General features: G+C 44.3%; 7 non-coding genes and 1 pseudogene across 7 annotated transcripts; 4 read left to right on the forward strand and 4 right to left on the reverse strand.

The window, feature by feature from the left end:
- Positions 1 to 1,804: 1,804 nt before the first annotated feature.
- Positions 1,805 to 1,946, reverse strand: LOC138236257 (U4 spliceosomal RNA). The gene has a single exon (XR_011188550.1). It is a non-coding gene; the product is annotated as a U4 spliceosomal RNA (small nuclear RNA).
- A 1,293-nt stretch (positions 1,947 to 3,239) lies between these two features.
- Positions 3,240 to 3,358, forward strand: LOC138236318 (5S ribosomal RNA; annotated as a pseudogene).
- A 635-nt stretch (positions 3,359 to 3,993) lies between these two features.
- Positions 3,994 to 4,157, reverse strand: LOC138236322 (U1 spliceosomal RNA). Its single transcript, XR_011188612.1, has one exon. It is a non-coding gene; the product is annotated as a U1 spliceosomal RNA (small nuclear RNA).
- Positions 4,158 to 5,463: 1,306 nt separating this feature from the next.
- LOC138236308 (5S ribosomal RNA) lies at positions 5,464 to 5,582 on the reverse strand. The gene has a single exon (XR_011188600.1). It is a non-coding gene; the product is annotated as a 5S ribosomal RNA (ribosomal RNA).
- A 1,303-nt stretch (positions 5,583 to 6,885) lies between these two features.
- Positions 6,886 to 7,027, forward strand: LOC138236258 (U4 spliceosomal RNA). Its single transcript, XR_011188551.1, has one exon. It is a non-coding gene; the product is annotated as a U4 spliceosomal RNA (small nuclear RNA).
- Positions 7,028 to 14,133: 7,106 nt separating this feature from the next.
- trnas-gga (transfer RNA serine (anticodon GGA)) lies at positions 14,134 to 14,215 on the reverse strand. Its single transcript has one exon. It is a non-coding gene; the product is annotated as a tRNA-Ser (tRNA).
- A 4,227-nt stretch (positions 14,216 to 18,442) lies between these two features.
- Positions 18,443 to 18,584, forward strand: LOC138236268 (U4 spliceosomal RNA). The gene has a single exon (XR_011188561.1). It is a non-coding gene; the product is annotated as a U4 spliceosomal RNA (small nuclear RNA).
- Positions 18,585 to 19,125: 541 nt separating this feature from the next.
- Positions 19,126 to 19,199, forward strand: trnai-aau (transfer RNA isoleucine (anticodon AAU)). The gene has a single exon. It is a non-coding gene; the product is annotated as a tRNA-Ile (tRNA).
- Positions 19,200 to 21,064: the final 1,865 nt, after the last annotated feature.

Genomic DNA, 21,064 nt, shown 5'->3' on the forward strand with positions numbered 1-21,064 from the left:
TTTCTTAAATTATCCTTAATTTTCTCTCTCATAGTTTGAGCATAATGATTTTATTGCATTTATAAAAGAATTGCTCATTGCTCCTAAATAAATAATGGTTTCATAAAAAAGTGAACACTTACTTGGTCTCAGTCACAGACTTTCCAATAGAAGCCATTGTGGAGTTCAGCAACTGCAGGTCCTAGAAGTGGGGAAGGAATTTTAAAAGAGAAATTGAATTACAATACAGAAGGAATGGCTGAGGGATCACTGAAATATATATATACAAATTCCAAAGACTGAGTCCATATAGAAACAACTACCTTTCATTTTCAGTATAAGAAAAAAAAACATTATCTTCCAAAGCATCATAAAATTGTCCCTTCTTCCAGACTCTACTTCTCTCTTGTAGTAGTATAGCAGACCTTTCCAGGTGAGCAGATCACAGAGTCCGAAATGAGCTTCCTCCATCAAGCAAAGTTCCTGAACATGACTCTGTCTTCATAAAAGCGCCCCTGTAATAAAGAAATTAAATCCGAAATCAAGAGGGCAGTTGCCTACTGAAATACAAGAAGTCATCAATTTTAACCTAGCAACACATTAAAGGCTGCATCTATACAAGTACGATTCTAGAAATGCTCACCAGATGACGTTTTAAGAAGGAACTGCGCCTCAGGTTCCGCCGAGATCTTAACTCGGATGGCAGGATTCAGAGTCCGGAGTGCGGACTGATGGCGCACGGAGGGTCCATATACTGTGGATCCCTCAGTGATCTTCCGCGTATTCAAACCGCCAGCGTGTGACTCCCCTGTCCCCGTGACCTCATTGCTCTGCTCTCTCCTCTGTGCAGCTGAGCCCGACTCACGGTAAAATGGAAAAAAAATATGCCCTCGACGTGAGATTTATTCTGGAGCGAGCCAGTGTTGCGCATAGCTGCCTTCAAAGCAGTTGACCCAGGTTCGATTCCCGGCCAACGCAGTTGCGAATGTTTTCAAATGCTGTCATGAGCCTTGGATTGTGACTAGCAAAGCGAAGCCTTTTGAAAGAGCTAAAGCACTGCAAAACGGAATTGAAGGAGAATCTTACAGGGGATTCTGAGCAGTGTCTGCATACATGCAGTCAGATAAAGGTGCTGAAAGCTTGAGCTACTCTCAATGTCATGCTGCCCTTCCCCGGAGTAAATCTGTTACATTGAAAAAATGCTTCTGGCAGGTTCAAAAAGGGACCCTTGTTAATTGGAGAAATCAATGATTTCGAATGAATTCTGTATGCGTTAAAAGACAGCTATACACAGAAAACATGCAGGACACTGCTCATGATGTTTCCCGAGCCGAAACACAGTGCGTTTTTCCAAGCCATTTGACAAAGCCCACCCACTGAAAACTGCAGCAGATCGTGTAAAGACGTTCAACTTTGTAACTACTGCACGCACAGGAAGCAGAATAAATTCCTCTTTTCAAACTGTCAAAGGTTTGCTTTGCGAACGCTGCAGGACATCGCACAATCTCTTTTGAATGGGGACAAACGATTTATTATGGGGCGCAGTAAGTACAGACGTTTAAAAAGCTCCACTCATGCCGACGATGCAGCATGAAGAAGCGCAACCTAACGTTTGACAGACAAAAGCCGGGCGCCGCTACGAGCAATATGAAATCAAACTGACAGCACACGGCGTTTCGCGCTGACTCAAAAGTGATCTCGACAGACGCTGTTCTCTGCATAACGCTGAAAGAGCTAAAGAGCGTTTCTGTTGAGACGTAACAAGCTTGTTTCTTTCTACCATGATGTTACCATGACAAAATCTGTCTTTAAACACCTTGCTCAGTCTCTGACGAGACTGTCAAAAATTGCTTTCGCCGATTGTATTGCAAACCGGCGGAAGCGGGGTATTGGGAAAAGTTTTCAACTAGCAATAATCGCGCCTCGGCTAAACCTCACAGGCTACGATACTGCCACTGCGCAAAGCTGACGGTTGCCAGGCAACCGCGGGGATCCTATGGAAATCGTTATCGATCGTCTCATGGCATGTCGTTGCTATAACGCTTCATATTTGTCGTCTTCTTCTTCTTCTAGCTTGAGGTTTTGAAGAATTTCATGACAGACAAGGGCTCCGTTGGGAACAAAGGGCGTTGTGAGAAAACCGTTGCTTATTTTCAGCAGCAGAAATACAACCCTTTAAATACAAGATGACAGAACAATGAGGAAGGGCATGCCGGGAGGAACTCATGCACTACAGAGGAAAGGGGGCGGGCACGTACAGTTCACATTCAAGCCACAAGTACTCTTCTTGGATGTTGCACAAACAAATCCTAACGTCTTGAAACCATTGCAGCATGTTTGTGTCCCACTTCCCGTGGCTGCGGGACGACTGACACGAACGGACAAACACAATCTGTGGCGTTTAGCGTGACATAGTCTTGCAGGCATCGTGCTGTCTCACTGCAATATTATACCACTGGAGGAAACAGTCCATCTGGCCATGAAACTCATTTGAACGTCTAGCTACAGCAACTAACAATATCATGATTTATTCAGGATGTGTGGAATCAGCACGTCCCGGAGACAGCTTCCGAAATCGTGAGCATTCTCTGGTGGTAGGGGCGTTCAAGATGCCGCTCAGGTGGGAGGTAAAGTTTAGTGGTTGGGGAGTTTTTTTGAGTTTTTCATGACCTGAATGTTAATTTTTGCTTTTTTTGACTACAGAAAAATAAGGACTTAACACTAGTTGTTTAAACTTCAGTTATAATTGAAAGAAAAAAAAAACGATTTTTTTTTAGGTTTAAAAAGTCCGATATGAGTAACACTGGGAAAAGAAAAGAGAGTGCTGGGTCTTCGAAGGAGAACTCTAAGATACCTCAATCGTATATGTATAGCACTACAAAAAAATCGATGGCAACTAAAGGGAAAAGTGAAGCAGCTGCAGGGGCAGCAAGAGGGCGGAGGTGCCGCGCGCCCGGCCGACGTGTTGGACCGGTGCGCTTTACGTGCTGAAATAAACACGCGACAGCCCCGAAATGTTTCCAGAGTGCTGTGCACTGAAGACTTGCCTGGTGCTCCTCCGTGCAGATTGTTTGTCCTCCTCCAGTGCGGGACGAGCCAACACAAGGGAGCGCATTCGCCAACATCCAGGCACGCAATGCGATTTGGAAAGCAGCTCCTTTCCAAAGAGTTGCACACGAACGATCCTTCAGTCCCGCTCGGGGGGCACGGAACCCCCGCCACACACAGCTTCAAGTAGCGAGTCAGGCGCCGGGACTTTCGCTTACGGCCACACCACCCTGAACACGCCTGATCTCGTCTGATCTCGGAAGCTAAGCAGCGTCGGTCCTGGTTAGTACTTGGATGGAAGACTGCCTGGGAATACCAGGTGCTGTAAGCTTTTGCTCTCCCGGCCAGCAGGGGTCGCCGTTGGTGCCGTAGGCTTTGGGAGGAAAACCTGCAGAATGGAAAGGTGATCTATAGCCTCATCTCTAGAGATGTTTTGTTGCTGTGGCATGTGTGTGACCCATATTAAAAAAAAAAACCCGTCTGTAAAACGAATATCGAAGCTGCCTCTAAATCTGCAAATGAAGATGAGTCGATAAACCACTCGTTTTTCGTATAACTAGACATATATTCATTTGTTACCGATTTCATTCATTGAGCACGAATACAATAGAGGTACAGCCATTCACTGTTTGACATGTCTGCACTGGTACAGAACCGAGCAATCAGAAAACGGGTGAAACTGTCTTTAGACTCAGCATACAGTACCGAGGCCCCCCATGACCAAATAAAGGCTAACCTCGATAATCAGCCTAAAGAACGCAGACTACAGCAAAACGACTGACTTTGAAAAGGGAATGAACGTCCGGAAGGAGTAGTGGAACTAGCTTGAGATGCTTCTCCGGACCCCTAACTAAAAGCCAGCGAGAACCAGCAGCGGCGTCCACTCCTGTCGAACCGGGATCCTTCCGCAGCCACGCAGCTCGTGGTGTCCTAACCCTCCCGTATCTGATTTTGGACCAAGCACATCAGGGGAGAGCGCGAACGCAGTCCCCCACTACCAGAAATTATGCAGTCGAGATTCCCACATTTGGGGAATTCGCAGGGGTCAGCACAGCCGGAGTGCAATGGCCGAGCCTCGCCCTGGGTGAACCTCCTTCTTGATCAAGGTATCTCCCCTGCCAGGTAAGTATGAGTTAAACAGGCCCCTGCAAGCGGCCCGCACCCACAGCACAAATCGCGCAGCCTAGGCCACCTCCTCGCCCTGCACGCCACCGCCTCCTGCTGGGCCCACTCTTTCACACACTCACACGCCACACTAACACTCAAAAGTGTGGGCAAAACGAGAAAACGAGCGCGCCGTTTCCTACACATCTGCAGTCGCCGTTGCGCATTCGCAGCATGTCCCGGGATGCAATTCGGCCTCATTGCGACGTGCGCCTGCCACACACCGAACAAACCTTTTCAGCAATTTCCAAAAAACGGGCCTGCTTGCCTGCCCACAAGGCTCCGTCTCTTACCTGCTCTCCAGAGCCTGCTGCCTTCTGTGCTTTTCTCTCGGCACCGCTGCAGTGCACACAACTCCTGCAGCGGGAGGGGGGGAGAAAGTTCCCGCGCTCTGCCGCAGGGAAGGCTCGCTCCGTGCGCACACGTCCTTTCGATGCCAGTCCAACAAGTGCTCCGCATTAGCTGCGTCGGGGCTCCAATGGCCACAATGCCGGGGAATGGCACCTGTAAAGTGTTAATTGGGGCACAGGAACAGCCCGTCTCGTCTCGGGGGGGCCGGCTTCAGAGACAATACAGCAAACACAGCGGGGCGGGGGAAGAAGACGACACCACACATGCGGGTACATTCAGCTCCGGCGGGAACGAGACATTTGTCGGTCTTTTCAAGTGCCGAGAGCCGAGCAATCCTTCACTTGTATCGTTTCTCCCCGGTGACTAGATCTGGCCCTGCGACTCTCGACTGGGCTCACCCCCGGGGCAGCCCAGCAGGTGTGAGCCTGGCCGGCACCCGGATGGGAGATTCCACCCCGGAAAAGCTCCGGTTGCTGCTGCTCCTGCAAGAGGTGTGACTGGGACCAGTAGGGAGCGCTCACCCTGCGGGCTGTGTGGCTCTCTTACGCCCCAGCCTCCTGATGGCGACACTCTGCTGCACAAACAGGCGCCGTCCTTCGGGGGAGGCGTCAAACCGAGGTCCCGACCCTCCTTGGCCATTAGGAAACCCCAGGGCTCAATGAATGAAATCGGTAACAAATGAATAAATGTCTAGTTATACGAAAAACGAGTGGTTTATCGACTCATCTTCATTTGCAGATTTAGAGGCAGCTTCGATATTCGTTTTACAGACGGGTTTTTTTTTTTTGAATATGGGTCACACACATGCCACAGCAACAAAACATCTCTAGAGATGAGGCTATAGATCACCTTTCCATCCTGCAGGTTTTCCTCCCAAAGCCTACGGCACCAACGGCGACCCCTGCTGGCCGGGAGAGCAAAAGCTTACAGCACCTGGTATTCCCAGGCGGTCTCCCATCCAAGTACTAACCAGGCCCAACCCTGCTTAGCTTCCAAGATCAGACAAGATCGGGCGTGTCCAGGGTGGTGTGGCCGTAAGCGAGAGCCCTGGCGCATGACTCGCTACTTGAAGCTGTGTGTGGCGGGGGTTCCATGCCCCCCGAGCGGGACTGAAGGATCGTTCGTGTGCAACTCTTTGGAAAGGAGCTGCTTTCCAAATCGCATTGCGTGCCTGGATGTTGGCGAATGCGCTCCCTTGTGTTGGCTCGTCCCGCACTGGAGGAGGACAAACAATCTGCACGGAGGAGCACCAGGCAAGTCTTCAGTGCACAGCACTCTGGAAACATTTCGGGGCTGTCGCGTGTTTATTTCAGCACGTAAAGCGCACCGGTCCAACACGTCGGCCGGGCGCGCGGCGCCTCCGCCCTCTTGCTGCCCCTGCAGCTGCTTCACTTTTCCCTTTAGTTGCCATCGATTTTTTTGTAGTGCTATACATATACGATTGAGGTATCTTAGAGTTCTCCTTCGAAGACCCAGCACTCTCTTTTCTTTTCCCAGTGTTACTCATATCGGACTTTTTAAACATAAAAGGGTTAACCCTAAAGAAATCGTTTTTTTTTCTTTCAATTATAACTGAAGTTTAAACAACTAGTGTTAAGTCCTTATTTTTCTGTAGTCAAAAAAAGCAAAAATTAACATTCAGGTCATGAAAAACTCAAAAAAACTCCCCAACAACTAAACTTTACCTCCCACCTGAGCGCCATCTTGAACGCCCCTACCACCAGAGAATGCTCACGATTTCGGAAGCTGTCTCCGGGACGTGCTGATTCCACACATCCTGAATAAATCATGATATTGTTAGTTGCTGTAGCTAGACGTTCAAATGAGTTTCATGGCCAGATGGACTGTTTCCTCCAGCGGTATAGTATTGCAGTGAGACAGCACGATGCCTGCAAGACTATGTCACGCTAAACGCCACAGATTGTTTGTCCGTTCTTGTCAGTCGTCCCGCAGCCACGGGAAGTGGGACACAAACATGCTGCAATGCTTTCAAGACGTTAGGATTTGTTTGTGCAACATCCAAGAAGAGTACTTGTGGCTTGAATGTGAACTGTACGTGCCCGCCCCCTTTCCTCTATAGTGCATGAGTTCCTCCCGGCATGACCTTCGTCATTGTTCTGTCATCTTGTATTTAAAGGGTTGTATTTCTGCTGCTGAAAATAAGCAACGGTTTTCTCACAACGCCCTTTGTTCCCAACGGAGCCCTTGTCTGTCATGAAATTCTTCAAAACCTCAAGCTAGAAGAAGAAGAAGACGACAAATATGAAGCGTTATAGCAACGACATGCCATGAGACGATCGATAACGATTTCCATAGAATCCCCGCGGTTGCTTGGCAACCGTCAGCTTTGCGCAGTGGCAGTATCGTAGCCTGTGAGGTTTAGCCGAGGCGCGATTATTGCTAGTTGAAAACTTTTCCCAATACCCCGCTTCCGCCGGTTTGCAATACAATCGGCGAAAGCAATTTTTGACAGTCTCGTCAGAGACTGAGCAAGGTGTTTAAAGACAGATTTGGTCATGGTGATATCATGGTAGAAAGAAACGAGCTTGTTACGTGTCAACAGAAACGCTCTTTAGCTCTTTCAGCTTTATGCAGAGAACAGCGTCTGTCGAGATTACTTTTGTGTCAGCGCGAAACGCCGTGTGCTGTCAGTTTGATTTCATATTGCTCGTAGCGGCGCCTGGCTTTTGTCTGTCAAACGTTAGGTTGCGCTTCTTCATGCTGCATCGTCGGCATGAGTGGAGCATTTTAAACGTCTGTACTTACTGCGCCCCATAAGAAATCGTTTGTCCCTGTTCAAAAGAGATTGTGCGATGTCCTGCAGCGTTCGCAAAGCAAACCTTTGACAGTTTGAAAAGAGGAATTTATTCTGCTTCCTGTGCGTGCAGTAGTTACAAAGTTGAACGTCTTTACACGATCTGCTGCAGTTTTCAGTGGGTGGGCTTTGTCAAATGGCTTGGAAAAACGCACTGTGTTTCGGCTCGGGAAACATCATGAGCAGTGTCCTGCATGTTTTCTGTGTATAGCTGTCTTTTAACGCGTACAGAATTCATTCGAAATCATTGATTTCTCCAATTAACAAGGGTCCCTTTTTGAACCTGCCAGAAGCATTCTTTCAATGTAACAGATTTACTCCGGGGAAGGGCAGCATGACATTGAGAGTAGCTCAAGCTTTCAGCACCTTTATCTGACTGCATGTATGCAGACACTGCTCAGAATCCCCTGTAAGATTCTCCTTCAATTCCGTTTTGCAGTGCTTTAGCTCTTTCAAAAGGCTTCACTTTGCTAGTCACAATCCAAGGCTCATGACAGCATTTGAAAACATTTGCAACTGCATTGGCCGGGAATCGAACCTGGGTCAACTGCTTTGAAGGCAGCTATGCGCAACACTGGCTCGCTCCAGAGTAAATTTCACGTCGAGGGCATATTTTTTTCCATTTTACCGTGAGTCGGGCTCAGCTGCACAGAGGAGAGAGCAGAGCAATGAGGTCACGGGGAAGAAGGGACAATTTTATGATGCTTTGGAAGATAATGTTTTTTTTTTCTTATACTGAAAATGAAAGGTAGTTGTTTCTATATGGACTCAGTCTTTGGAATTTGTATATATATATTTCAGTGATCCCTCAGCCATTCCTTCTGTATTGTAATTCAATTTCTCTTTTAAAATTCCTTCCCCACTTCTAGGACCTGCAGTTGCTGAACTCCACAATGGCTTCTATTGGAAAGTCTGTGACTGAGACCAAGTAAGTGCTCACTTTTTTATGAAACCATTATTTATTTTGGAGCAATGAGCAATTCTTATATAAATGCAATAAAATCATTATGCTCAAACTATGAGAGAGAAAATTAAGGATAATTTAAGAAATCAGTCTTAGCTTGTTTCTATACACAGATGGTATTATTTATTTTCAAAGGAAACCCACGAGGATTCCCCTGGTGTGCAAGATGTGCCTGAATACTCTTGATCAGCTTCCTGCTCACTTGAAGAGGGCGTGTATGAAGCACGCCACGGCAGAAGAGATCAGGATGGCCTCTCAACAGGCGAGGGAGGACATGATGAATCACCTGAAGAATGGGGTCATCGTGGATTACCACAGAATAGAGATCGTGTCTGGTGAGGCAAACAGGATAGTGGTTGTAAGACTGCTAGAGTCCTTGGGCCTTTTTGTACATGGGAAGCCTGAAGACACATTGGCAAGGTGAGATATTTTTAATCTGTAAGGCTTCTGTAGTTTCTTTTTGAAATCATTGTTACAACATATTATGTAAAAGCATGTTGAAAAGAATATACCTGCATTCCAGCGGCCCTGAGCAAGAGGCCGCTGTCCAGGAGGAAGAGATGCCAGAGGCTGCTCTAGAAACTGAAACAGAAGCGGATAAGGAAGGGGAAGATGTGAGCTCTGAAGAACTCTATCAGCAGTAAGACTTTTTATTTTTCAGATGTATCTATTTTTTACTAAAATTCTAATTTGTCTTATAGGTATAAAATGTTTAAACCGGTGTTTTATATCCTTACAGGCCCTGAGTAGTTAAAAAGTATCAGCAGGCCGGAAGAGAGTGGCCCAAGCTGGACTCTATAGAAAGCACTCCCTGGATGCTCCTCTCCTGATTGGATTCAAACAGTACCTTACCAAGGATCTGGGAGTGGCAAATTATTCTCAGGAGGTATTTATTTTTTAAACGCATTAAAAATTAAGCAATGGTATCTTCATTGTAAATGTTTTTATTTCTTAGCTTAAAATTCACCCATGTGAAATGATGTCAGCCATAAACATCATGACTCTATATTTCCTACCTGAATCTATTCTACTTAAATTATTACATTATACACAATTTGAGTTCATTTTAAAAAGTAAAAGGTAATGAAAGGAATGCATTTTTAAAAGAAAGATAATACCGATATGCATGTGATAATCTTCCTTATATCATGTAGTGCGTCATTTGGACACTTTGTGGGCTTGAAATACAAAGAAAATCATGTTCTATGGTACAAGATAAATACAAAACTTAAGCTTTTATTTTAATTAGATTTGTTTATAAAGCATAAGCAATCATTTATTACATCGCTTCTTGAATTAAATCTTTTGACAAGAGGTAAGACTTCTATTTTACATTTAAACCCATGTTTAGCTGCGTTTTTTAGATTTAACTGAACCAATTTCTGTGTGTGATAATGTCCTTGAATTCTGACATCACACTAAATTACATGATATAAAACAGCTAATGTTTCTAGAGATAAAGTTTCTGGGATGCTTCTAATTACTTTTTATTACCAGGGACAGTTTAATTCACCTTGTACAGTACTGAAAGACCAAGATGCTTTTTTTAAAGTTATTTAACATTTTATAGAACTTTTTCTACTATGGCAACATGATGAGCTTGGTGAAACTTGGAAAAATACTGCTTGGCCACTTATCTTAAGATAAAGATAGGATAAAGGTTTATCTTTTGCACCTACCTGACCCCCAGGGAAGGCCAATGCTTTCTAAGTTGATGGTTCCCTACAGTAGACTGTACCTTATCTTCAAAGGTAATGTATATTGACCCAAATCAGTTTTGGAATCCAATCTACTGCCGAGATGGAGCACATCCTTTTTTCAGGATTTTAGCATCATAAGTTTGGTATATTTAGTCCCTAATGCTGAAAGAAATGATCATAGAACATGACATCTAACCTTACCTGTGGTGTCTTTAATCCCTATTGCTCAATGCATGGTGTACGTACTGCATACATGTGTCTTGAGAATGAGGAATGGGCCCCTGAGACAGTAATTTGCCTGTTTCACAAATGATCGTATTTTACTAGAGATTCTGTTTGGGATTCAGATGTGTATTCGGACAGCAATCCCTTTCAAGAAATGATACGTTCTGGATGAGGTCAAAGGTGCTGGAACACTGTATTTAGGATGTGTTTGCAGAGACTATGTGTCTCCTGCTTCAACGCAGTGATAAATAGATGTGCTCCTGTAATTCATTGGTACATGCCCAGGGCAGTAAGCAGTCTGAGGATTTATTTCCAGACGGCATAGAGCAGTGAAGTAGTGTAGTAGAGCAACACACTGGATCATTTTATTATTAGAATCTATTCTACTTAAATTATTACATTATACACAACTTGAGTTCATTTTAAAAAGTAAAAGATAATGAAAGGAATGCATTTTCATAAGAAAGATAATACTGATATGCATGTGATAATCTTCTTTATATCATGTAGTGCGTCATTTGGACACTTTGTGGGCTTGAAATACAAAGAAAATCATGTTCTATGGTACAAGATAAATACAAAACTTTAGCTTTTATTTTAATTAGATTTGTTTATAAAGCATAAGCAATCATTTATTACATTAATATATGTGAAAATAACATTTTAGCATCATATTATTACATACAGGTCTCTAGCTTCAACACAGTGATATATATATGCTCAGTGATTTATTGGTACATGCCCAGGTCAATAATCAGAATGAGGATTTATTTCCAGACGGGCTACAGGTAGTGTTGTGAAATACTTCAACACACTGGATCGCAGATTTAGACCCCCTGCACTCTTACTACTTAAAAACCAAAGAAATGAAGATATGTAGCAATCACATTGTAACAGGGGTGACAGTGACTTAATGCTTATACTAGTGGACTTCTGGTACCTTTAGGGTAAGGTGTTCCCTGAAGGGCTCTCAAACCCCGCATTTCAGATGCCTAGCTGTATCGCTGATGTGTTGCACCTCAGAATCACTTTTAAACCTTACCTCTGGTATCTTTAATCCCTATTGCTCAACGCATGGTGAAAGTATTGCATAAATGTGTCTGAAAATGAGCAATGGGCACCTGAGAGACTCATTTGCCTGTTTCACAAATGATCATATTTGACTAGAGATTCTGTTTGGGATTCAGTTGTGCATTCTGACAGCAATCCCTTTCAAAAAACGATACATTCTGGATGAGGTCAAAGGTGCAGGAACACTGTATTTAGGATGTGTTTGCACTTATGAGGATTTATTTCCAGATGTGCTAGGGGTAGTGTTGTGAAATACTTCAACACACTGGATCGCAGGTTTAAACCCCCTGCACTCTTACTCCTTAAAAACCAACAAATGCAGATATGTAGCAATCATATTGTAGCAGACACTCATTTGCCTGTTTCACAAATGATCATATTCTACTAGAGATTCTGTTTGGGATACGGATGTGCATTCTGACAGCAATCTCTTTCAAAAAATGCTTTTACCTTTTCGCGGCTTTGCCCTTCTTGCCTCTTTGGACAATATCTCCATCTTGTGGTCGTTGTTGGTAATGTCTAGACAATATCTCCATCTTGTGGTCGTTCTTGGTAATGTCTTCTTATGCCCTTTTTTATTTCAATTCTCTATTAGTTGATTCTAGAATCTCTACAATAGAGTTGAAAACATCAGTTTTAAAGCAGACAATATGACATTATTTATAGTCCAATTAGAAATGTATTACCCTGATAGATATCCCAACACCCGGAATGTATTGATACCATATCCCCAGTAATGCTCCTCAGGCCTAACAAGCACACTGTTGGTCTTAGGAAGCATCAGACACAGAAACGGTAACAACATCCTTCTTTCTGTTCACTCAGTCTCTGGTGCCGTGGGTCAGTGAAAGTGCGATGCGCGGATCCAGCGATCTCATCCTGTCACTCAGATGGCACAATCAGTAATTGGTGGCAGTTGATATGGTCCCTCCCAGCAGGATTGCAACATCTGGCAGGGTATCTCTTCTTCACCTACACCCACTCGCCAGGTATCCGGTCGTGTCTCCCCTCTGCTGGAGGTCCCCAAGCGTCCGGCACCTGTTCACAAGCCCTGTGCACCGCTTCAGTTAACAAACCTACAACACTTTAATAGAGAGTTATCTACCCACGGTGTCCCTTCAGTTGATATTTCCTTAGTTGGTCTTTCAGACTGTGGGTGATTGGGGCAATGTGACTTCCAACTTACCCCTAGTGAGGCAATTACAGCCTGGCACACCTTCCCAGTGTAGTCTGCCCCTAGATCAGTATCCAAGGGGCAGGGCAGTCCATACCCTGGGATCATCTTTGTCATACACTTGGGTATGTGCCAGCCCACATCACATCATCATACAACCCCACATTCTTTACACATTTGTTCTAACCACTATTAAACATCTATTAAAGGCCTCAACCTGAATTCTCCCCTTTCCCCAATAGAGGTTTCACAGGGGTCTCAGACTCCCGCTCTCCCAGTGCAGCTCGTCTGGCATCTGCATCTGCATGGTTGTTACCTTGAGTTACTGGAATTCTTTATTTATTGTGTTATTTACACCTTACTCAAGCTGCTTCTGTCGGCAGCTGTAAAACTACAAATCAGTTCAGAGACAAGCCTAGTATTCTTAACTGGAGTCCCTGCCGTTGTGAGAGAATCCTATTTCTCCATAGCCATCCAGAATTGTGGCCTACATGCAACAAATACATACATTATATACATATACAGTAACCCTTTGTCCACACTTACATACAAAGGAATGGTTGATCCATCTGAGGAAACCCCAGTCTCAGCACCTGTAAGAGAGCTTGTTTCAAATTATTATAGGCGGCTTTTGTTGCGGGAACCAAGGCAATCTTGTCCTTGTACTGCACTCCCCCCTTAAGCAGATCTGTTAAGAGTTGTGCTCACCCTGTAAAAACATTGCACCCAAGCCCTGTTAAAATTTCACAATGCTAGACACAAAAGGGCCTTATCATAACTGCTTCTATTAGACACTCTAAAGCTGAAGCAACTCAGACTTGTGGGTTTCCTCGTCAGGGGAAGCACTCAGAATACTATCAACATACTGAGTGATCACAGTCAGTTGAAGCCACGTGATACCCTGTTCTGGATAGTCATTCTTTGTAATGCATAATATTCCAACCCAATAGATCTGGGATAAAACCACCCATTAAAATCTGGTACTCGGCAAGTAAAACTTGCTGCCCCAATACTCCTGTGGCCTCCTGCCGTCTCCCCATATACATTACTCTATAGCACACTGTTGAACAGAGGAGTGAAACAAGCATGACAGTAGTGCTCCAGTATCCCATAACAGAGAAACCAACACTCCATTAACAGTACATTTTTATCCACTGGACTGGGACAGACTTAGGGAGGGTACAAGGGATTTACAGGATCTAATCGTTAGGTAAACAGATCTTCTCACAAGACGTTATTCTCCCCAGTCTCGATTCTAAACCTACAGCGTTTCAGCATGTCTGAGACATTCGAATAAACCCAAATTGTTTCCTCTATTGCAACTAATTGTATAAAAATACAAACACTGTTTATCTAACTACTTTTACGTCCACCTGTATTGTACTTATACTTTCAGACGCTCTTATATTTTCCAATCTCCTTAAGTTGATTTTCGTCAAGTCTCTTTAGTTACGTCTCTAGCCAGTCCCGCTGGCTAAACACACTTACACCGTCATTTAGCTGCAAAAAGGCATTCGCGGATGCTGAAGAATTTATTTCCAAGGCAGCGGGTACAAGCGATTTGGCGTTTTAAAACCACCAGGAACAGCAAAGAGGCACGCTTCTTTCCTTGCGCCGGAACACAAGGACTGGAGGCGGACAACCTAGTCGGCAGGATTCGAACTTGCGCGGGGAGACCCCAATGGATTTCCAATCCATCGCTTTAATCACTCGGCCACGACTACAGCAAGCCCCACCGCCGCTGCGTTCTTGCTACAATCTTACCTGGATCGCGAGGCGCCGGCGGAAGCCTATTTCAAAGTCATTCTCCGTTTAAAAAAAACATTTCCAAAATACAAGCCTTGCAGACAGACACGCCTCAGAGGACTTAAGGGTGGCTTCATGTCGGAATGATAAAGTCTCCCCGTCCGGACATGAAAATGCCACTTTGTTACACACAAAAAAAGAATCAACAACAGAGAAATGCCCACAAGCATTTGAAAAGCCGCACCACGTCGCACTTGAAATAGCTCTTACATTAGTGGTAGACGCAGGAATCGCCTTTTTATTTACGCTCTTACCAACGCGATGGAAAGCAAAACAAAGCAAAGCAGAGCAAAACAAAACGAACAAACGAAAACCCTCACGTCCCACACTTGCATGTAAGGCCGTTACGTGCCCAAGCGGTATTGTATGTCATCCTAGCACTGCAGCCCGGGGCGTACGGTATATGGGAACGAGCGCACGCCACGAATCGTCTCGAATCACTCCCTACAGCTGTAAGGCACCTTGAAGTGTGCACCCCCAACATTCTTCCTTGCGCATCTGTGAAATCTAAATTAAATCTCACGTTGGGGGCATATTTTTTTCCACTTTATCATGAGTCGGGCTCGGCTGCACAGAGGTGAGAGCAGAGCAATGAGGTCACGGGGACAGGGGAGTTACACGCTGGCGGTTTGAATACGCGGAAGATCACTGAGGGATCCACAGTATATGGACCCTCCGTGCTCCATCAGTCCACACTCCGGACTCTGAATCCTGCCATCCGAGTTAAGATCTCGGCGAAACCTGAGGCGCAGTTCCTTCTTAAAACGTAATCTGGTGAGCATTTCTAGAATCATACTTGTATAGATGCAGCCTTTAATGTGTTGCTAGGTTAAAATTGATGACTTCTTGAACTTCAGTAGGCAACTGCCCTCTTGATTTTGGATTTAATTTCTTTATTACAGGGGCGCATTTATGAAGACAGAGTCATGTTCAGGTACTTTGCTTGATGGAGGAAGCTCATTTCGGACTCTGTTATCTGCTCACCTGGAAAGGTCTGCTGTACTACTACAAGAGAGAAGTAGAGTCTGGAAGAAGGGACAATTTTATGATGCTTTGGAAGATAATGTTTTTTTTTCTTTGAAATCGAAATGAATCAGAATATCAGTGCAAAAGACAAACTCTTGGTTTGGTTTAAAGAGATATGGTTTTAAAACAGACAACATGTAGAAAACAGGTGTTTCTCACTTTTGGAAAAGAATGGACCGCGGGTAATATTTTACTAGTTGCAGTGCTGAGCTCACTGGGTTACAGTCCTGCAGTGTCACACCAGGGCCAGTGGCGCAATGGATAACGCGTCTGACTACGGATTAGGAGATTGTAAATTCGACTCCTGGCTGGCTCGGGTCGTTTTTAAACGCATCAGGCTACTCCCTTAGTAGCCTGTGCTACTTACTGCATTGTAATCGTACCCAGTAAGAGATTTCCTTCATGTAAATGAACTGCACCTGACAGCTTTAGAAAAACACCTGGGCTCAGTACGGTGCTGAGAGCTCAGCGTTGCTGTTGTTCTAATTAGAACGCACTGCATCGGCTATGAACCCGAACTTTTCAATTATTCCGATCAGTAAGTCAACACGTAGTCCACATGAAGGTAGGAATATTCTCTTGTCTGTCTCTTGTTTGTATAGAACTGAATGTCCCTGACAATGTACTGTTAGTTTTAATTGAAGAACGGCATTTGTGTTCAAATATACCAGACAAGTTTACGTAACTGCTCATGCGACACTCAGTTGTAATTAGTCAAGAAATAAAGTCGAACAACAGCTGCGGGTTTGATTCTGAACGTATCAGATTGCAGCGCGTTTTACTTCCATTGACAAATGATAGAGATTCGAAGAGAGATCCTTCAGACCAGCAAGCAAACCCACGGCTATTTCGGTTTTCTATCTAGGCAACGTTGGTGTCTGCAATAGCATACATGAAAGCGTGATGCAATTTCTGTGGCTACTTGATTATAATGCTTTTTTTTATTTTTATTAAACATGTAGAATTTACAAATACAAATACAACAAGAGGATCAGAGTCATGTACAAGAGAAAAAAAACGCAGCAGAAAAAAAACATTTAACTACCAGAGGTAATTAAGTAATTATGTGATCAAATTGTATATTTTACACGTATCATATTTTCCTTGCTTTAATATTTCTCAATTATAAACTTTAGTTTCAACATGCATGCGTTTCCTGTAAAAAAATAAAACTCAGCACAGTTTTTTACAAAACAAAAAAAACGTTTTTCTTTTAACAACATTTCGAGTACCTCTGGCATTCATGAAAAAGACATACACAAAAGCAAATAACTAACTCTAAGACTATCTAAACTATTGAGTTTTTCAAAGAACCAGAACTATAACAGTCCTTAACACTTAACTACACCATTCCAAACTAACACTAAAGAAACACTAGTATATACTGGTATAACAAATAAAACCAAACATAATCATTAACTGAGCAGTCACTGGGAGCAAATCTCCTTCCCGTCCACAAAGGCCCTCGCTCCCACAAAGTAGGGTCTCCTCCCCTCTCTTCTGGCAGCTTCAACCTGGGGCCACAGCTGGTTCCTGGTGCTCCTGTCCGCGGCAGACAGTTCCTCTGCAAACCTCAGTTTGTTCCCATTCAAATACTCATTCCCCCTCGCCGCTCGCCAGAGCATGTCCCTCGCCGTCCTCTTGGTGAACTGTATTATAATCGATCTGGGGCGCACTTGCCCAGACATGTTCGCTCTCCCGAGCCTGTGAACAAAGTCAATGGCCGATATTACGTCCTCCTGGTCCGGCAGGGTCCTTTTACAGATACCCTTCACTGTTGCAACAAGGTCCTTATCACGTTCCTCTTTAACTCCAAATAATTTTAAATTCCATCGTCGACAGTATCTATCTACATCGTTCACTTTCAATTCAAGTTCTTTAATATGCTTTTCTTGTTCGGTATTTACTTGTTTAAGAACTTTTACTTCACTCTTTAAGTCTTCAACCTCTTTAAACACACAGTCCATGGACTTTTTAAGACTTTCGATTGCGACTGTATTAAATCGAATCATTTCCTTCAGCTCACCCATCATGTTAAAGATGTTGGTTTGGAGCTCCTCCAGCGTCAGGTCGCCCCTTCCTCTCTTGGCCGCCGGGGTTTTCACAGGTGTGCTGGGCAGGGACTCCGGCTCTACCGTACGAGCGCATCTCCAGCACTCTTTCCACGTCCCCTCCAGCTGCTTCACTTTTCCCTGTAGTTCCATCGATTTTCTTGTAGTGCTATACATATACGATTGAGGTATCTTAGATTTCTCCTTCGAGGACCCAGCACTCTTTTCTTTTCCCAGTGTTACTCATATCGAAATTCTTAAACCTAAAAAAAATCGTTTTTTTTTCTTTCAATTATAACTGAAGTTTAAACAACTAGTGTTAAGTCCTTATTTTTCTGTAGTCAAAAAAAGCAAAAATTAACATTCAGGTCATGAAAAACTCAAAAAAACTCCTCAACCACTAAACTTTACCTCCCACCTGAGCGCCATCTTGAACGCCCCTACCACCAGAGAATGCTCACGATTTCGGAAGCTGTCTCCGGGACGTGCTGATTCCACACATCCTGAATAAATCATGATATAGTTAGTTGCTGTAGCTAGACGTTTAAATGAGTTTCATGGCCAGATGGACTGTTTCCTCCAGCGGTATAGTATTGCAGTGAGACAGCACGATGCCTGCAAGACTATGTCACGCTAAACGCCACAGATTGTGTTTGTCCGTTCGTGTCAGTCGTCCTGCAGCCACGGGAAGTGGGACACAAACATGCTGCAATGCTTTCAAGACGTTAGGATTTGTTTGTGCAACATCCGAGAAGAGTACTTGTGGCTTGAATGTGAACTGTACGTGCCCGCCCCCTTTCCTCTGTAGTGCATGAGTTCCTCCCGGCATGCCCTTCCTCATTGTTCTGTCATCTTGTACTTAAAGGGTTGTATTTCTGCTGCTGAAAATAAGCAACGGTTTTCTCACAACGCCCTTTGTTCCCGACGGAGACCTTGTCTGCCATGAAATTCTTCAAAACCTCAAGCTAGATGAAGAAGAGGACAAATATGAAGCGTTACAGAAACGACATGCCATGAGACTATCGATAACGATTTCCATAGGATCCCCGCGGTTGCCTGGCAACTATCAGCTTTGCGCAGTGGCAGTATCGTAGCCTGTGAGGTTTAGCCGAGGCGCGATTATTGCTAGTTGAAAACTTTTCCCAATACCCCGCTTCCGCCGGTTTGCAATACAATCGGCGAAAGCAATTTTTGACAGTGTCGTCAGAGACTGAGCAAGGTGCTTAAAGACAGATTTGGTCATGGTGACATCATGGTAGAAAGAAACGAGCTTGTTACGTCTCAACAGAAACGCTCTTTAGCTCTTTCAGCGTTATGCAGAGAACAGCGTCTGTCGAGATCACTTTTGAGTCAGCGCGAAACGCCGTGTGCTGTCAGTTTGATTTCATATTGCTCGTAGCGGTGCCCGGCCTTTGTCTGTCAAACGTTAGGTTGCGCTTCTTCATGCTGCATCGTCGGCATGAGTGGAGCTTTTTAAACGTCTGTACTTACTGCGCCCCATAAGAAATCGTTCGTCCCTGTTCAAAAGAGATTGTGCGATGTCCTGCAGCGTTCGCAAAGCAAACCTTTGACAGTTTGAAAAGAGGAATTTATTCTGCTTCCTGTGCGTGCAGTAATTACAAAGTTGAACGTCTTTACACGATCTGCTGCAGTTTTCAGTGGGCGGGCTTTGTCAAATTGCTTGGAAAAACGCAGTTTCGGCTCGGGAAACATCATGAGCAGTGTCAGCACAGAGAGGACCACTGTCGTGAGGCCGGTTAGCTCAGTTGGTTAGAGTGTGGTGCTAATAACGCCAAGGTCGTGGGTTCGAGCCCCGTACGGGCCAGGTCCTTTTCTCCTCTCTTACCAAAGCTGTTAGGTTCCTTTCCGTGGTGAGATGGGTTGTCATGCAACGCTGCCACATAGTGCCGACAGACAAGAGTGTTGCGGGAGAAGAGAAAAGTGTTTGAAGTTTTAAGAGTGTATTAGGTGGAGCCAAAATCAAGTGTCACAAATGCAAGTGGGAGGATTTCCAATGTTTAATATGGTAAAAATAAGCAGAAGTTATCTGCCGGTCATGGCACAGTCTGCCATGCTTTTGTCATATACTGTAAAGTGGTGTCGAACTGGAGCCTCACCATTTGCATATGTGAGGCTCCAGTTATACATCGAGTGTCACGTTAAATGACAAAAATCAAGAGAGTTAAAGCAGCTGGAGAGGTTTTCTTACAACTTTTGAGCTGACACAGTTTTGGAAAATGTTTCCTTCACGCTGCACTGTACAACATAGGCAGCCAAGAGTCTCCAAAACAAAACAGAATTGACAGATAGGAGAAAATTCCCACTCGTCCTGAAGTTCCCAAAATCCAGCACTGAGCGTAAACAAAGTGTCTAAGTAGCGTGGGAATGCTAACCCTAACCCTAGCTGGAGTTTGAGCAATCCAGCACTGAGCGTAAAAAGATGAGTCAAAGTAATGTCTAATCTGATTAGTTTCCTTAGAGCTGGTTCAGAGTTTGTTCAAGAATTTACCTTTCACAGATGCGCAAAGAAGAATGTTGGGGGTGCACGCTTCAAGGTGCCTTACAGCTGTAGGGAGTGATTCGAGACGATTCGTGGCGTGTGCTCGTTCCCATATACCGTACGCCCCGGGGTGCAGTGGTAGGATGACATACAATACCGCTTGGGCACGTAACGGTGTTATTTGCAAGTGCGGGACGTGAGGGTTTTTGTTTGTTCGTTGTTTTGCTCTGCTTTGCTTTGTTTTGCTTTCCATCGCGTTGGTAACAGCGTAAATAAAAAGGCGATTCCTGCGTCTACCACTAATGTAAGAGCTATTTCAAGTGCGGCGTGGTGCGGCTTTTCAAATGCTCAACAGGATGACTTCGCATGCACGCGTGCTTTCATGAAGTCGTGTGTGCAACCATGTCTGCTTACGTGCAAACGGGCGTGGTTTCATGTATGCAAAAAACTTTCCTGGGCTCTTCTGAAGCACATAAAATTATTTGGAGATATAAATTTGTCTTGTTTTCCTCTTAGGCTCTAGAATTGATATTTTTTTTTTCATTTTTGGTATTTTTCATCATTTTTCAGAAAGTGGTTGCAAGCCCGATATCATGCGAAGAAACTTCAGGATTCGGGGATCAGTCAATGGATTTTAAAACACATCCTAAATACAGTGTTCCTGCACCTTTGACCTCATCCAGAATGTATCGTTTTTTGAAAGGGATTGCTGTCAGAATGCACAACTGAATTCCAAACAGAATCTCTAGTCAAATATGATCATTTGTGAAACAGGCAAATGAGTCTCTCAGGTGCCCATTGCTCATTTTCAGACACATTTATGCAATACTTTCACCATGCGTTGAGCAATAGGGATTAAAGATACCAGAGGTAAGGTTTAAAAGTGATTCTGAGGTGCAATAGATCAGCGATACAGCTAGGCATCTGAAATGTGGGGTTTGAGAGCCCTTCAGGGAACACCGTACCCTAAAGGTACCTGAAGTCCACTAGTATAAGCATTAAGTCACTGTCACCCCTGTTACAATGTGATTGCTACATATCTTCATTTCTTTGGTTTTTAAGGAGTAAGAGTGCAGGGGGTCTAAATCTGCGATCCAGTGTGTTGAAGTATTTCACAACACTACCTGTAGCCCGTCTGGAAATAAATCCTCATTCTGATTATTGACCTGGGCATGTACCAATAAATCACT

The sequence above is a fragment of the Lepisosteus oculatus genome, unplaced genomic scaffold (genome assembly GCF_040954835.1).
Source record: "Lepisosteus oculatus isolate fLepOcu1 unplaced genomic scaffold, fLepOcu1.hap2 HAP2_SCAFFOLD_88, whole genome shotgun sequence".
NCBI classification, from domain to species: Eukaryota; Metazoa; Chordata; class Actinopteri; order Semionotiformes; family Lepisosteidae; genus Lepisosteus; species Lepisosteus oculatus.